The sequence below is a fragment of the Manacus vitellinus genome, unplaced genomic scaffold, assembly GCF_001715985.3.
Source record: "Manacus vitellinus isolate BGI_N305 unplaced genomic scaffold, ASM171598v3 scaffold_0_pilon, whole genome shotgun sequence".
Classification (NCBI taxonomy): Eukaryota; Metazoa; Chordata; class Aves; order Passeriformes; family Pipridae; genus Manacus; species Manacus vitellinus.
The window spans coordinates 50,749,884-50,767,618 of NW_021938789.1; the positions used below are offsets into that span (position 1 = coordinate 50,749,884).

General features: G+C 40.8%; 1 protein-coding gene across 20 annotated transcripts in view; it reads right to left on the reverse strand.

Annotated features, from left to right (window-relative positions):
- The window catches only part of ADGRL3 (adhesion G protein-coupled receptor L3), a 513,962-nt gene that overhangs the window by 411,617 nt on the left and 84,610 nt on the right, over window positions 1-17,735 (reverse strand). For all 20 annotated transcript variants that reach the window (XM_018073156.2, XM_018073129.3, XM_029960802.1 and 17 more), the window contains exon 2: window positions 10,372-10,438. The gene's annotated coding sequence lies outside the window, so the exon portion shown is untranslated. The remainder of the gene's footprint in view (window positions 1-10,371; window positions 10,439-17,735) is intronic.

Here is a 17,735-nt window from a genome sequence, read left to right on the forward strand (position 1 = left end):
GAAACAGAAATCCCAGGTTGCCCATCTACCCAAGTAGGGTAGCAGCAGCATTCGTCCACTGAAAACACCAAGCACCCACTCAGTGGAAAAAACAGGTACCCGAAAAATATCTTTCCTATGAAACCACTAGTTGTGGGGTCCTTTGCTGAATTATGTATGTAAGTATAGACCTCCCAAGCCCAGTAATACTGTCCTTGCCATCTCTCATGGCTTTGCAGTTTGCATAACTATTCCAGCAGCCCCTTCTTGTGTGCTCCCCAGCAGAATTAATTAATGTTTGCACAGTACTTTGAAGATGAAAGTACTAAGTGACTGCTAAATATCAAGCCAGATTCTCAGCTGCTTTAAAAAATGGCATTTGCAGTGCAGCATCTGGGCCAACAATCACCCTGTCTCATTAGAGAAACTCTGTAGCGAATGTGGAGAAAAAAAAGAATTAAAAAAAAAAGAAAGAAAAAGTACGTAAGAAAAACAATATAGAAAAAGAATAATATATGCAGAAAAGCAGCACTGAAGTAATAACCCTCATTCTTTTCACAGAGTCCCTCTTTCTGTAGGTGAAGAGTACTAATCTGCAGAGCCACGACACCATTCTCCTTCAAACCTCCTTAAAACTCACCTCTGCTGAGATGCCTACAAATCATTCAGCACTGATTAGCCAGCTGATGTACTGTGACTTCTGCACATTACACTTACCATAACGATTCAGCTCTTAATGCTGGCCCGCCCCATCTGTTTACTCAACGTGCTGCTTCTTTCCTACCCTCTGCCTTGAGCATTTGCAGGCTTTTTTTTTCTTACATGTAGGTATCGGGGGTACACTGACACCGACAAAATATCTTTCCAGTCCTTTGCAGGACCCACATAATATGGACACACAAAAGTCAGTCGCAAAGGGTTAGCCTCAATAGTTTTAGATGCACTTACATGGACGAGCCTCAGTATGTTTAGGTCCACTTCCTTGCATGTGTGTGTTCCTATGTAAAACGGTTCATCATGGAAAACAACCCATGAGGTTAAAGTCATGCACGTGCTATGCATAAAGCAGATGTGTGCTTTTACAAAAGGCACTGTGCTGGTGGTGTTTAAAGGCGAAACTTACTCTTATTATATATATATTTATGTATATATATATATATATGTATATATTTTTTTTAAATAACAGGAACTGCTCTTAAAATTGTAAACATGAGGTCCAAGAGAAAGTTTCATTGTCAAATCAGCCTGTCACTTCAGAATAAACTGCAATAGTTACAACAGGAGAGAAAGTGACTAAATATTACAGAGACTAGCAAGAAAGCCTTCCTCTGGGGGCTTGCAGTAACACAGCTGGTGCTCAGAGGAGAGGAGGCACCAGCAGACTGCATGCATCTCATGTCAGGACACCATGGCTGATGGGAGAAGCACCTCCATCAGTTGGACATGTGCAGGATGAAGCACTAGCAATGAGTAATATCCGAGCATGAGGTATTAGAATGAGTCACTTCATTGACTGCAAAGGGACCAATACTGCGTGACTTGGATCTGGTCAAATCTCTTACCACATCCACGTGATCTAGGAGCCAAACCCATGCTCACTTCAAAAAAACACAACTCCATTTATTTCAGTAGGAAGCCATGCATGCAAAGGGTGTAGATACTCCTTTCACTGCCTCAGTAGACCTTATGTTTTCAACTTGTTAGCTAAATTAGTCACATGCACTATTCACAGAGATACAGGAGGAGAGCCCTCAAGCTTCTTCCCACATGCAACAGCAAGACTCTACTCACTCAAATGCCTAAAATAGCACTGGATTTTCAAGTATTAAAATGAAAGTATTGCACCAAAAATATGTTTCCACGCTGTGAAATTCCAGCGAGTGCCACAAATCTCAACAACACTGTCTTTGCAAGAATGCTGGAGGTTTTTTTAAAAAAGGTAAGACCAAAGAGAAAACCCAGGCCAACAATCTTAAGTTTTTAATCTGTATTCCCTTAGTGCAGCAGTACTGATCAAAACACAAGAGGAGAGGATGCTCCTACCCACCCACAAACAGAGGCTGCCCATGTACACACTTTGCCAGTAGCAGAGAGTTACAGATGCAACCAAGTGGGTTAACTTCCAAGCCTTGTGCCTTGGGCAAAGCTGGATATTTTTTCCATCTGGCTGCAGATGTCTCTTACCCCAGTCTGCTTCATGCTCCTGCTTTCCAAGTGAAGCCTCTCTCCATTGAGAAACATCCCTTCTGCCTCTTCAGCATGACTTAGGCTGATGCTCTGCACTCATAGCCCTAATCTCTGGAGAGCTAGGATGAGATTTTCAAAAGCACTTAGTGTTGACCTACCTCTGCTCCAAATCAGTCTGATCATATTAGGTTAACTATATTTAAGTTTGGCCATGTATATTTTGTCATAATAAACTTACCCCAAAGGAATGCTGCTGCTTTAAAACAAGATTACTAGATCTGTGACTATATTTATGCATCTCAATAAGGAATCTGATTTTGCAGTTCCAGGTCTGTGGAATTATTTTGGAGCACACTGAATATTTAGTACTGGCAGAACAGAGGTCAATGCAATTATGTCCTCCATCTTAAAAGGAAGCAGTCCCCTCTAAATTGAGTGCTAAAGAAGTACTGCACTGGAGACCTTAAGGCTCAAAACTCAAAAAACTAACGCTTAAAATTAATAGAGATCTCAACCCAGCCAGAATGTGAACAGCTCTGCACAATGAAGACCTAAATACTAATATAGGACTTTATCTTTCACCTCCTCCTTTTTTTTTTCCCCCGAAGAATTGCCAGGCAGTGAGTGTTTCTAAATGGTACAAAAAGTGACAGTCAGATGTCACCAGCTCTTTTCCAAAACACAAACTGGAGAACTACTTCTCCAACTTAGTCCTTATGGTACCTCCAGAAAGACCAGAGTAATAGTTGGGGTGTTTTGGCCATGAAGCTCATACAGCGTAGGACTAAATGTACTCTTACAAACAAGCTTTTTTAAAAAAAGAAATTTAGTATGTTTAACCTTCTTCTGCTGCATTTTCTCTTTTGATATATATATTTTTTAACTGGATCCATAATTGGTCTATCTAAATGATTGACAGTGAAGGTGAAGGAACAGCCTGTTAGTCTTGACTGCTGGAGTAATGAATAGAAAAGTTGACATGTTAAATTTCTTCACCTCCAATTGGAATTATAAATTATAGACTTCTTTTACATTATCATAATACCAAGTTCATCTTAAAAATAGAATGATTCCTTGGGGGTGTATTTATAGTGAAGAAATACATATCTAATGTTGTACTTAGCATATCTTCATATTTTAACAAAACTGGATTGATTGTTCCAGTTTTGCTCTTATTTTTGGAAATTAAGAAGCAGAATCAGATCATCTTACATTTTTTACAAGGTCCACCATTTTGCTTCTGTAGGTCATTCTGAAATTTCCAAAAGCTCTCTGTAATTCAACGTACCCTCTTGCTCTCCCTACAGCTACTTGGCAGGTTCCATCTTCCCAGTTTGGCCAAGGGTCACTTTATCTGAGTCTTTGCAGGGAGTGCAAAAGAGATCTGACAAAGTCTGTGGAAATAAAGTTTCTACCCCATAAAAATCCCTTAATTCGGCCTTCATTCTTAAGCAAACAACTTCTGCAAAACAAATCAAATGAATCAGTTTGTGTGAAAGTAAACACAGTCCATCAATAAAAGCAAAGCAATAAACCACAGGGAAATGCCTCCAAGCCACATACAGTGCATTTAGACTCTCCCAATTTATTTTGTATGAGATGGAGGGAAGAGAGCTCTTAAAACTTTTGTCTAAATTAGACTTCATTCAGATCATGCTGGTACAAAATCTCAAGGCCCAGTTCCTAATGGTGTAACTGCCTGTGGAAGTGCAGAGGAGACAAAGATGATCTGCACTGTGGGATGCCAAGGGGAGGGGATTGTTGGGGAAGGGGTAGATACCTGGCCCCAAGTCCGGTCCTCCATCCCAAGGCAGGTCCAGGCAATAAATCCCTTGATCTGCCCCAAAATCTTGACAGCACCTGGGGTGGTGCTAAAGTCAGGTCAAAACAGGGTCAAAGGGAGATATGTTGGCCACAGTTCTTTCCACTCACCTCATTTTCTATATCTTTAATGTATATGGCCCTGTCAGCAATGCTGCTTCCTACTGACTATCCCACAGGAAAAAAACTCAGGTCATCTGCAGGATGAATTCCCCTATAGCTCTCTTAATGCCTTCAATTACACTGGTGTGCCTTGATCTTATGAAATATTTTCAATTTCCAGAACATTTTTGACATGGGGAGAGAGGAAGGGACAGTGAAGAACAATACGCTTCCAATAAAACTTGGCATCATTCAGGATTTCTTTCACCTCAGCAAAAAAATCCTTTAAGACACAAATAAATGTAACTTATTAAGTTAGCAGGATCTCCTCCTAATAGTGCAATTAGCTTTCATAAGATAGGCCCATGTACTGTCTTGAGAATAGACTCTCAGGCATATATAAGCATGTAATATCAGGCACACTTCTCTCAAATTAAGGAAAGCATTTGTCATTTCCAATGCTGACATTGAAAAAGAAGTGTTTAAATGCTCTATTAGCATAGAATCCCAAGGGATCTCATGAGCAGTGCCTCTCAAGGAGCAAGCCCCTGCACCGACTCCTGCAATTCCCTTTTCGCTGGCTGAAGGAGAAGCACTGCTGGGGAGCATCATTTACAGGGGAGGAGGCAGCAAGACCCACAACACTGCAACAAGCCCAGTAACAAGTCAAAGCTAAGGTATCTGAAAGACTTTGAGACTTTACCTCTTGCAACCACGTAAGGAACCTCTGCAGCAGTCCCATCCCATCCTGAACTCCCACAGAGGTCCAGACCTCACTCCCTGGCTTTGCTGCTCTGCTTGGTACAACACACGTGGACAGACCTGTGCATTGGCTACCACTCTGCAGATTACACAAAAGCAACTTTGCTTTATTTCAATCACTTCAGGGTTGGTAAATTGTAGCCCTTATCCATCAACAGGATGGTCTTCATTAGTCTGTTCCCCATCATTTAACATGACTATAGGCCATCACCAAACAAATTACACTGACTACTTTATTCACATGCTGCATTCAGCAAATAGGGAAGAAAATGTATTATTCTGGTAACTGATTCATGTTTGCCACCAGATACATGAGGCAAATGTGTCCAGGAAATGCTTACTGGCCCAGTGTCCCCCAATGGGTGAGTGCAGACACTATTCATTTGCAAGGAAGCCACAAGAAATAACTGCAAGGAAAGCAAAGCCACCATACAGACCGAAAAAAATTGATCTAACAAATACTGCCACACTATATCCAAGAATGAAACACAATGTTTTATTACACATTTAAAATTAGTACATGCTGTTTTGTTGGTGTCAACACAGGCTTGAAATGCCTGATCCTTCACACTCCACAAATCCTATGCAGTGACAAAATCGACTCTAATATCTAGATGGCAGCAGTTACATCTCCCATTGGCTGTTTCTGTAACCTGAAGAGCAGCAGCATTTCCAGAGCACAACTCACATTGTGGATGGGCAAAATCACCTTCTGAGGGTGTCCATGTTTCTCAACCAACCAGGACAACAAGGTTCTTCATGCAGGTACCCTGAAAGACATGCATCCTCACCCAGCAGGAACCCATTTGTGATTCCCATGGTCTAGGCTCCAGGTGAGGGACAGGAGGATAGCAGTAACAGCAATCAGTGTCGCACAATTTCCAGCTTCTCTTCAGCCTACACTGTTTAGCATCTGGAACATCTAATAATTATTATTAATTGCACTTAACTGCAAACTGTAAAATAGATGTGATGAATGCACAAATAAAACTCTGGCACACCTGCAGCTTAGCCCTGGCTCTTCACTTGGGTTCAGTTTTATCATGCAAAGTTTGACCCATCTGTTACATATGTGCTACAATCAAGCTTTGCAAAACCCGTCAACCTGCAAGCCTTGGCAACAAAACCAGCCCAAGAGATGTAAGCGGCAATCTGAGAAGATACTCCCCAGGAATTAGATTTTGTAAACAAACATTTCAGCTAATTGCATTCTTGTTCTCAGTGCAATGAAGGTCCCATTTAGCCAAAGCATTTGTCTACAGAGTTTAGTTTCTTCCATTTAATGAACGTTGATCCTGTCTTAGCCTCTGCTGGTATATCATCAGGATCAACATGAAATGCTAATGGAGAAAGATGCTTAATATCATTTCAAGTGTTTAAGTTACAACTGCAGCTATTAAAGCACATCCATTTTACCTGTTCCTTCACTGGTTCCCCACTGAGACAGATTTAAAAATTTCCGTGGGGAGAAGTGATTCATAATGGCTACACAGATGAGAGAAAAAGCCTCTCACCATTAATTACAGCCAGCATTTTCCAAACCCAAGCTGGTCATTTCGCCGGCACAACACACAATTAAGCAAGGCTCATTTTATTCTGTTGCCTTCACAGATTAGTTCACTTTGTAAAAAGCAAGGTAGCTGCCTCCAGCAGTAGGGATAACTATGCCAACCAGAGAGAAAAATAAGGCTTTGTCATCTGCTTGCAGTCCATGGCAGAAAAATCCAACAGATCCCCCAGTTTTCAGTCCCCTTGCTGGTTCAGTGCAGAAATTAGTGTTGCTCCCTGTGGCATCCCAAACATGAGATCCTGTGGTGCACCCATGTAAGGCAATCACCATAGTCCCATGAATCTAGACCTTGGAAGTCAGAAAAACTTCCTCAATTTATAACTTTCCAACTGTAAAGTCAAAGTGCAGGACATGCAATACCCAGAGCAGTGAGGAGGAGGAGGATGCTTCCTGCCCCTCATCCCTGTAGAGTGACTGGAGTGGGCCCAGCCCCAGTGGCATCCATAGTAGCCTCGCAGTCTGTGCTTTGGGGACATCACAGAAATAGCAGGAGGGGATGATGCATTCACCTGAACTTCACTTGCCCAGAGAAGTGAAACCTTTTCAGAAACCATGTGAATTTTAAAGCAGGACTATTTGTTTCTCTCCTCCCATGGCTCAGTCTGCCCCTCAACCTCTTTGAGGAGAAACTTTTCCACAGCAGAGGCTCTTGGTATATGTGCCTGACAGGGTCTCAGTTTTGAACTAGGCACCCAAAACACTGGTTGAAGCCCCCAATGCTTGTGAGGCACAGCATGCTGCTGGCAGCTATCGTCAGAAACACTAGAGTTATCCTCATGCAGATTTTAAAAGGCCACTATTTATGCATGTAAATTCTGAAGGGCATTAGCGGCATCACTGACACACACTGACAGCCAGCCCAGCTCCGGGAAGGGAATAAGCAGCAGCAACTGCCTGAATAATTGATGTGCTTTTACTCTGCCCCATGGCCCAGTTATTACATTGCTCACTCCCTTCAACTGCCTGTGGTTTCTAAATTAATTAGAAATCTTAATGTCATGGCCAGCCAGTTAAAAAAAAAAAAAAAAGACACTGAGAACAAAAGAAGAGATTGCTTCTCATGCCCTTGAGCCTTGGGATCTCTTCCTTCAGTCTGGCCACGCAGGGAATAAAAGCGCAGTCTCAATTTCTGAAGCACTGGACCCCGCACACTGATGCCAACAGCAGCACAGCATGAAACCCACTCAATCTGCAAAAAGGCCCCACTGCATGGGGCTGAACACCCCCATCAAGGTCACTGCTCCCATAAGTTGGGGCAAAGCCTTTCCTATGGGCTGACTCATGCGCAGAGCAGCTACAGTCTCTCAACACAGTGAAAAACATCTGACACGATGTCCCTAGCCCGGCCACTGCAACCCAGTCCTATGCAGCACCAAAGAAAAGGATGGCACTGCAGTCTGGAGCAGTGAAAGAGCTCATGGTTGCTCTGCTCATACAGCTGACAGAGTGAAATGACTCTGTGGGATCCTGTTCATGGGATGAAAAAAAAATGTGTGCAACCTGACCTCAGAGAACAGGAGATCAAATACAAAATGAGTGGCCATGTTTTTGCTATATATATACCTTTATCTGCTTACAATATTGGTTATGCTTAAACTTTAAAACAATATCTATAGCTATCAAGAGACCCAGTGGGAATAATTCTCATGTTTGAGCCACATTGAAAAAGCACAGGTAGTTGTGCTTCAAGGCCTTTTAAAGCACTTAGTCATGAAGAATCTTGGGATGTTTTTAACCTCCTTGAAAAAAAGAAATACTGGGTTTTTTTAAATCTCTTTACAACAGTACCAAAAGCATAAATACACAGAAATTACTGAATGTGTAAAGATAATTTTAAATTGCACAGATAACAGATAACAGACTAATATTTCATCTTCTTATAAAAAACCAGTGAAATACCTGTGAAACTCAACAGTGTGGCACAGTCTTCCTCTCTGCCAACGCATTATGTCATACTGTAATCTGCAAGATCTTGAGATAGAGAAAGGTATAAACCACCACCTTTCCATTATTCCTCTTCAGAAATTCATTATTTTAAAGAAATATGATTTTCCAATCTTTACTTTTGACAAGGATAAACTGACATACTCAGAGCACTGAACTGTCTGACTCCCCACTAAAGTTATTTCACATCTCCCGTACACATTAAGTGCCCAGACATGACAGCCCCACAGCAGTGATGGCAATCACCACAGCTGGTGATGGCGACAGAAAGCTTTACGGAGTTTTAAATGGCACTGTAAATCCAAATAGAAGTATCCAACAAAATGAATCCCATTTGTTAGCACATGAAAGGTAGTTCACAACACCGTGAGCTGAAACTACAGGAGAACGTGGTTATCTAAAACTTTAATGCACTTTGATCAAGCATTTACTTGCTCAGAGAGCTTTTCTTCCTCTGTCTGCTATTTTTCCTCTCCTGCCATAACTTTGCATTAAACTGATGCGTGCAGAGACCACCATGAAAAAAATACAGAAGGTTCCACACAAGTTGCAAGTTTAGGCCCTTTCAGTGTTTTTCAAGAGGCTTCTTGAGATGACACTTCCATTTGTAGGGTGGGAAGACGGACTTTCAGTAAATTGTAACACTCATACATGAAGAAGGCAGAATTGTTCCATCCTATGATTTGTGTGCATTTGTCATCTTGGTTTCATACTGCCTCTAAAACGCACATGCTAATTATTGGCAGAATGGCACTGCAGATGTAGTGAACACAAGATGTCACTCACATGCATTTTTCAAACCCAAGCAATGAAATAAAGTATCTCGTAAGAACATGTCACCTGTTCGTACAGAAACTTTCCTGACCCTGGCAACATCTGCTATCTCTCTGCCTCTTCAAATCCATGTTTTTAAATCTCACTATGCTTGCTTTGCTATACTCAAATGTACAGACCTTCACATTATATATAATCTTTTGCTCTTCATACTGTGGTATGTACATACATCTCACTCTGAAGTTATTACATTAATTAATATAAAAATTTACTGAAAGGTTCAGCTCATGTCAACTCCTCTAGCTTAACCATAGTAACAATGAAGCCCTACACAGGCTTTAAAGCAGAGGTGGGTTCCTGATTCCTCTTCTGGATTACCATACAGATGAAAGGATGCACCAGCTGAAGCAAGACTGCCACTACTCAACGTGGCCATGCCCTTCTTGTCCAGCTTTTACATCACTTGTCTCCAGCAAAGAGCAAAGTGTAAAACCACATGGGGTCCTATAGGGGTGCTCCCCTTTCAGCCTTGGAAAGAAGGTAGAAGAAGGTACAGGACACAGCAGCAGTATGGAGCAGCACAGGTTTCCTCACTGCTTTTTGGAGCCTAGTCTTTCAAGACGCAGCCCCTGGCAAAGTGTCTCATGAAAGTTTGATGAACAGCATTTTGTTTAACACCAGCAACTGAGCTACAGCCCTGTCGAGCTGCATTGCCCAAACAAAATGTCACAACCCAAGAGGATCAAGAAACTCAATTGCAAGAGGCAGGCTTACAGGCAGCACAGGAGCTCACAACCTCTGGAGCAGGGGGCACTGCCCCACAAGTTACTCGGTTACTGAAACATGAGGAGGCTGCTGCAACACTGATGAACACTGAGCCTCCTTCAATACTTGCCCAGCACGCTGCAAGGCTGCACTAGGCAGTCTTGCAAATACTCAGAAGTCCACAGCCCTCTTTTACCCTTTTCACTTCTACATGCACCAAAAAAATCCACAGTGCGCTCTTCCCTAACATTCACTTCAGCATTTTCATGCTCTGCTGCTTTTGTTCCCCCGTTCCCTTTACATAAAGGAATATTCTCAAGAAACAACTGCACCTGCATAACTGAATATACACAAAACTCAATATGCAGAGACAGTGCTGTGGGCTCATGGAACATGACCAAGTCTAAATATTTTAGCACAGCAAACAAATGAGGCAATGAGGCTAGACTATATGGTCCAGTAATTACCTTTTCTTGTTCTTCAGGTGCTAGAAATCCACACACTATTTTTTGCAGAGTACCGTATTTGACATTGCTGGAAAAAAAGAGAAAAAGAAACAAATTTAAAATGTTTATATTTGCCTCTGAGGACTTATTAGGCACTCATGAACTTTCTCCTATACATTCACCACAGGATTCATCAATGAACAACTGGTTTTGGTCAACAGAGCTGATTTTGAAAAGCCTGTAAGAATCTTTAATCTCTATGAAACATATTTCTGGATGGGAAGACAGTACTAACACATAACCAACAATGCCTGGATGAAAAACCAGTGGACAGTATCACTACCAATAATAAAAGAAAAACCTAAAGATACAACTAGCTATCAAACACACACGCAGGTATATGAGTATCTCTTCACCATAACAGACTCCAATGTGATTTAGATAAACTATTGTTATGCTAGAGGATTTATCAGTGATTTTTAGAAGTTGCTGCATCAGAATAATAAAGAAATATCTAGTTTGAAAGAAGAGAAGGTAAAATAAATTATGATTGCAAGGATAATAATTCCTGTTCCTCAGCAGTTTACAACTTAAAATTCCTCTGTCCCTTTACATCTTCAGTATTTTCTTCTAATTATAGTGTTAGATGCTAAATGTAACATTAATTGACAAAACCATGAAATGGATGGATCCAGGTCAGCCTCCTGGAAATGTTGGTTTTATTAGGATTAATTACACACGAAAAATTGCTCCTCACAGTTGAGATTGCTACAGAGGAAACTTCAGTGAGAATCAGCCTTGTCAGAGTCAGGTTGGGTGGTATAGGACTCCAGGACCTTATCCCATCCCAATGAAACTATTAGAAAACAAAATTAAAAACCCATGCAAGGCAAACGGTAATGACTCCTCCTGACTAAAATTTTGCTTCCTACATTAACTATAAGCCCAGCTCATTTTCTGCAACCTGTACGGGACGACACAGGTCATTTGATTTTTAAGTAGTGTATTAAAATGAAAAAAACTTTAAAGATTGACTAAAATAGGACCCAGTGTTAAACTGGGGCCAGTTATTCCAATTGCAGCAGTGGGTCCCCAAGCCTTTCCCAACCAGGGCTGTAGCACAGCTTTCACCCTGCTGCCATGGTCTCACACACTGGACCATCCTACACCTTAAAAAAGTTGCAGACTAAGAAATGGTCCTAGGGCTCCATTTTCACATCTTAGCTTATCCAGAATGGTCTTACTTTAATTTTCAATGGCAAAAAAGGGAAGTTGCACCCCATCTCTAAGCACTCCTTGGCAGGTACTTCCCTGAGAGTATGAGAAGGACATAGAGGTATTGGTCTCTAACACATAATTCATATTATTTCCGTACTAAAGAAGCAATTGTTTGCATTCAGTAACCTTGGAAGTCAGACAAGTAAATTAAAACTTAAAATAAGGCTTGAGAGTCCAGCATCCATGCTGCTTTTCAAGTGATTTCTCTGTAATAGGCAAGTATGGATATTCTGGAGGAAAAAGAGACCTATTCCAGGTTGCCTGTCAGCAAAATTGCTGCTGCAAGTAATAAACAGATTTCAGATCATCTAAGAAATTTACAGGCAAACTCAGGGTAAGACCAGCTATTACTTCTCCCCATATAAGTGAAAAAGTCTCTATATGTAAAGACTATACCCATTTTCAGCCTTGGATTTTGATCATATATATATATATATACAGTTTCAGTAGGAAAAAAACACTTTTACAAGTGTAGAGCAGACCAGGCAACACCTCATAAGGGCATCCATATACTTTAATTCTAGGAAAAATGCCACTTGTTTAGACTACGCCACTTGTGTTTTATAGCAAAACCTTCACTTGGTTCCAAGAAGCTTTTGGAGAATAATTCTCATGCAATCGAAGCAGTACAGAGCAGAGAAATTGCAGTTTGCCTAGTCTGAAGAAGTTAATGTTTGTTACCCCATTACCTTACAATGTTTTTTTAAATGAAATTAAAACAAGATCTTTGTTTCATTTATGATACCTTACATTTAACTTCTGCTTGGAGCATAAAGGGCTAGAGATAGCACAACATACAGTGGTTTATGGATCTTCTGTGTCATTTTAGGATTCAGCACATGCTCTCCTCCCAGCTCAACTTTATTTTATCATAATGTGAGTGTACTGACTAGTAAATTTTTCTTGCCTTCCGTTCCCAAATGCCAAATGTATAACCTTGAGTTGGCCTCTGCCATGTGCTATTGCTATGCAGATTTCAAGTGCAGATTGGGCAATTCTTGTTCTTATTAAAATAAGAAGGGAACTATACAGGGATTCCTGCAGAGCAAAGATCTTGCAAAATACTTGCTAGAGAGTCGGTGCTCAGTGTCAGCAGGTGCACTGCAGGAACTGCAGGGATTTGGCATTAGCCCCAAAAGAGAGAATAAACACACTAAAGAAGGAGACATTGCTTTACCTTTGACACCTACTAACACTCACAGCAGTACAACACCTGCCCTGTGAGCAAGGGAATCTTGTTTTGATCTTGTTTTACTACTTTCCACACCACTCAACTAACCTGTTCCCCCCGCGAATCTACAGTACTTCTCAGAAAGCATTTGTTTCTTCCCAAGTTCTTCCCCGGTCATACTTTGCCTGGACAATTTGGTTAAGTGGCTTCTCTCCCTTGCTTCATCCTGTATTACCCTGGAGCTCTACCTGCCAAAATTACTGCTCAGTGAGTAATGCAGGTACTTCAACATAGCCCACTCTTACTAACATGGCTTCTGGTGTTCGTGTGGCTAAATATTTCTAAATCCTCTGCTATGGTGAGTAATGTGTCCACCCAAGTAGGACAAGGGCATATTGTTCTGCACCACTAGATGCCACAAGAAGGGCAATTAATCTGCCCCTTCATCCCAAACGAGAAGCTACTAATAAGGAGAGCAACAATAAACACTTTCTGTTTGGCAACAGCAAAGGCTGGGAGGAGAATCCATCAAGATGGGATGGCTCACCCTCAAGCAGCTGTCTTCACTACAAAAAGCCAAGCAATACAATTTCAGTTGTAAACACTCACAACAAAGGGACCCACAAAAAAGCACATGAAGTTTTAGACAACTTTCTGAAAAAGCCTTGTTTGTTAAAATGTACCAAGCAGAGGAGTGAGCACCCAGCCTCATGCTTTTGGAGATGAATATCCATGTGGAGCAGCACTGCATTGCTCCCAGATATTAGCATCTCTGCATCAGCCTGATGAAACCAAATCAGCAACTTTCACCTACAGCGACTTAATTAACATGCACTCTACAGATTTCTCTAAATCCTCCACACTGCCATCCTCCATTGCCGCGCTCTTTTGATGAAAGTGATTAAAGCTAACAATTATAATTTCTGTTAGAGATGTCCCTAGAGGCTTCGGCAAGGCTCAGACTTCATTGTTCACAGAACACAATGCAAAGAAATCTCTCTCCTGAAGAGCTCGTTCTCCAAAAAGACAAGGAAATCAAGGAATAGCAGGAAGACACGGACACAAAAAATTATTGCTCAAGGTCAAACAGCAGGTCTCTGACAGAGCTAGAAGAAAACCCTACTTCTCTAGAGCACTCCTGAGACTGTGATGACTCTCCAATACTAAGCTGTTCAATTAATATACTTTATTTACCAAGTGTCAAGAGCAGGTGAAACAGTTCACAGTGTTACTTGCTGTTCCGTTTTTGATCATGTCTTCTTGTGGTGACTCTCCAAGCAAAGCTAACCATGACAGCAAAAGAGGTACTTTCCCTTCACCTTCCGAAGAAATGCTTCCCATACTTTTCCGTGCAGATTACTGACAAATCAATCCCCTTTAATTTTTTTATTCTTCCATCAATGCTTTCAACAAAGAGTGATTGCTCAAGCACCCTTCTCAACCTTGCACTTCCAATTTTTTAAAGAATGGTCAATCTCAATATGCTTAATTATAATTGCAAATGGATCGTTTTATCTTGTACTCTTCTGTTTTAATGGGATTATGTATCATCAAATCTCTACAGTAACATTTAAAGTAAAAATCTCCTACGTCATTCATATGTGTTTTAGATATTTAAAACATTAATATGCAACCTGTGATATTACAAAAGGTTAGATTTCTAACTCCCTGGCCCAGTTATGACACCATAAATCTGATTTAATTTTCACTGATTACTAGAAAAATCTTTCCAAGGCAGTATAACTGTAATTTGATAAAATTTCTTGACAGACAATTCATCAGGAAGAGAGTGGTTCTGTTGTGCTTTGTACAGCGACAGCACAAAGCATGAGTGTGCAAAGAGAGTGAAGCTTTTAGTCTTTGCAAACAACTTCAGTGCATAAAATATTAAAAGCATTGCTAAACTAATCTCTGGCAAGAACTGCAAGCAATTCACTACAACTCATATTACGAATGCCTTTGGTTTACCATTTAAAAAACATTAGAGTCTACCATTATGGTTGTGTATCACAGTGCTATACATTAACCTCTGCAATCTTCCAACATGGTGTATTGCAGTAACAGAAATTAGGCTATCTGGCAAAAAAAGATTAAAAAGACGCAATATTTAAAGAGAGCAGACAGAAAAGCTCCTCACTCCTTCCTGCCAAAGACAGCAGGAGAAAGTCCAGTCCTCTTTTCCTCAAAGCAAATGGTAAAATCCCATTAATTTCCCCTGGAACCGACAGATCCGCAGCATCTGGGAAAGGATTCAGTCTAAATACATTGCAGACATAACAGATGAATGATTTGGGGGAGAGGGGTCGCCTGCTCTCATTTTAACACTTCTGTGTAACAGGAACAGAGCAGGTCATTTCTGTAAGCTTGAAAATGCTTTGTGAGTTTTCAGTAGGATTTTCCCTTCAGCATTTTTTGCCTTCTGTCTCCATTTTATTCTTGTTCCTATGCTTAATGGCTTTCAAATCTGTTGAGCATACAAGATGCTTAAAGCCTACACTTGATATTTACTGTTGTAGGACCCACATGGACGAAGTATTGTTCACCTACAATTAATAGGAAAGACATTTACACTTCAAATATTCTGGAACAATTACGTCTTCTCCACTAAGGAAACAAACTGCAAGCTAAATTTTCACTTACACATTATACACATTATATGGAAGTTTTCATAGCAAGACATCTATTTTAGGTACTGAAAAACAATCGTAATAAAATGCTCATCATGTTTGCAAATTACTTTAATTTCCATGATGAAATTTATCCACTCAGAAATACGTCTAAATAACTAAACGAGAAAGATGCATTTGGTTTTGCAACAGTTTTCAGAGATTTTTTTTTTTTCTCAGTGGGATAAGAAACTTCTAAAAATATGCAAAAAAATAAGAAAGAAAAAGAAGACAGAGAACATAGCCCAGTGCTAAAACAGCAACACTCACCTAAGGCATGCTCCTGCTGTGCATGATGCAGAACACACACTTAAACCTTGCCACTTTTCCCCTACGAGGCCACTGGCATGCTGCTCTCCTTCCTGCATAACTACCTGGCTCCTTTCCCTCACCCTCCACTTCTGACATATCTGAAACTCCATCCAAACCCATATGCTTCTGTTAAATATATTGAGTTTGAGGAGAAAAAGGTCAGCATCATTTTGTCTCAACCAGCTCTAGTTCCCAGCTGTTGGGACCAACGGGTGCTGGGGTTAAGCAAGATTTTTTGCGCCTGTCTTTGAAGCAGAAAGCAGCCATCATTTCGAGCTGGCATCCCAGGGTTTGTTTTTTTCCCGAGCAATATACTGGTTCCAAGTGGTTTCTGAAGCAACCACCAGGTAGCTATGTGAAGCCCAGGATCTGGTATTGGAAGATCCAGAGAGTTCCCTGCAACAGCAAGGCATTTAATGAGAGAGGAGAGGGGAGCCTGGAGTCCTGCCAAATCTAATCCCGGCTATATGTGCCACAGCTGGATTTCTTCAAGTAGGGGCTATTACACTGGCACACTGCTGACCAAAGTCTTCTGTTTCGTGTAAATTCTCTGCAAAGACCTTAGGAGATAAAACTGATTAATCCTAATTAAAATGAAAATCAAGGAAATGACACAGTCTGTTGAATCTACTTGATGAATCAAAAGCCTCCCTCATTTCTATGTTAATTGTCTTTTTACAAATGTGCAGCACTCTCATACGCACAGAATAATGTTTTCATATTTTTCTTCACTTGGAACATTGCAGGACAGATGTTAGAAAGCAACCAGAGAGCCCTTCTGCATTATCAGGCCCCTGCAGAAGTGCCTAACTGGGTGCCGACTCCTTTCTCAGACTTCTCGTGGCTTTAATAAGAAAATCACATCCCGCAGCGATGCGACAGCCCAGACACTGAAGGTAGGGAAGGACCAGCACCCGGCAGGACACAGCACCTTCCAAGCATGCTCAAAGGTATGTAAGATGCCCCATTAGCATTCACTAGGGAATATACCATAAGTTAAATTCAATCAACATAAACAGACTGAATCTCTGCTCTCGATTTGCACGGGTCTGATAACACTTCCCTGAAATATCGTTGCTCGAGTTTTTATCAAAAGCCTGCTTGCACATAACACCGTATCACAGTGAGGACATTTGGGAAAGCAATCAACCAGCAAAGACACTCTTTAAGTGCAAAAATGCAGAACAGACCCTTTCAAGGACAGTTCAACTTTGGGTATGAGTAATTTAAAGAGGAATGAATCAGTACACTGCTAACACCAGCCAATTATGAGGTGGAATGCATAGGAGGGTCTCTTTCTCCATAGATATGAACGTAACACATTAAAGAGATTCACATTCAATTTGTATCCATTGAAAACTGCACGTTGTCTAAACTTGTGGGGGGGCAAGGCTAACCTAAAATAAGTGCTAAAGACACACTGGACAAAATCCAGAATCTGCTGCATTACTTGCTTAGACACCATTTATTGTGGTTACATTTTATTATACAGTAGTAAAAAATTACAAGGCAACATCCTGTGTTATTTCCCACTGGGATAAATGATACAGATGTACTATTAAACCTCAAAACCAGCACCAGTCTGCCAGGCTACATTCCATTTGTGTCTTTATAATGTGTCAATAGGCTGACATTTATGCCTTCTGATGGTAAAGCGAATTACGTTATAGGCATTTAAATGTGCCATAAAATGCATAGCACTGCACAAACCTAGAACTCTTCCAGTCTTTACCAAAACTGCACACACCCAAAAAAAAAAAAATCCCACCAGCTACCAGCATCGAAACTTGGGACATACTGACTTCATTTTTTCCATGCTAAGCCAAAGTTTTGAGGGACTTTTAAAATGTTCTTATAAAAAGGGGTTAATGAGACCTTTCTCCTGTGCATACGTTCAACCCACAGTTAGTTTTCATTTTGGTTTATAGATTTTTGTCCTCTCCCAGAACATTTTGCTT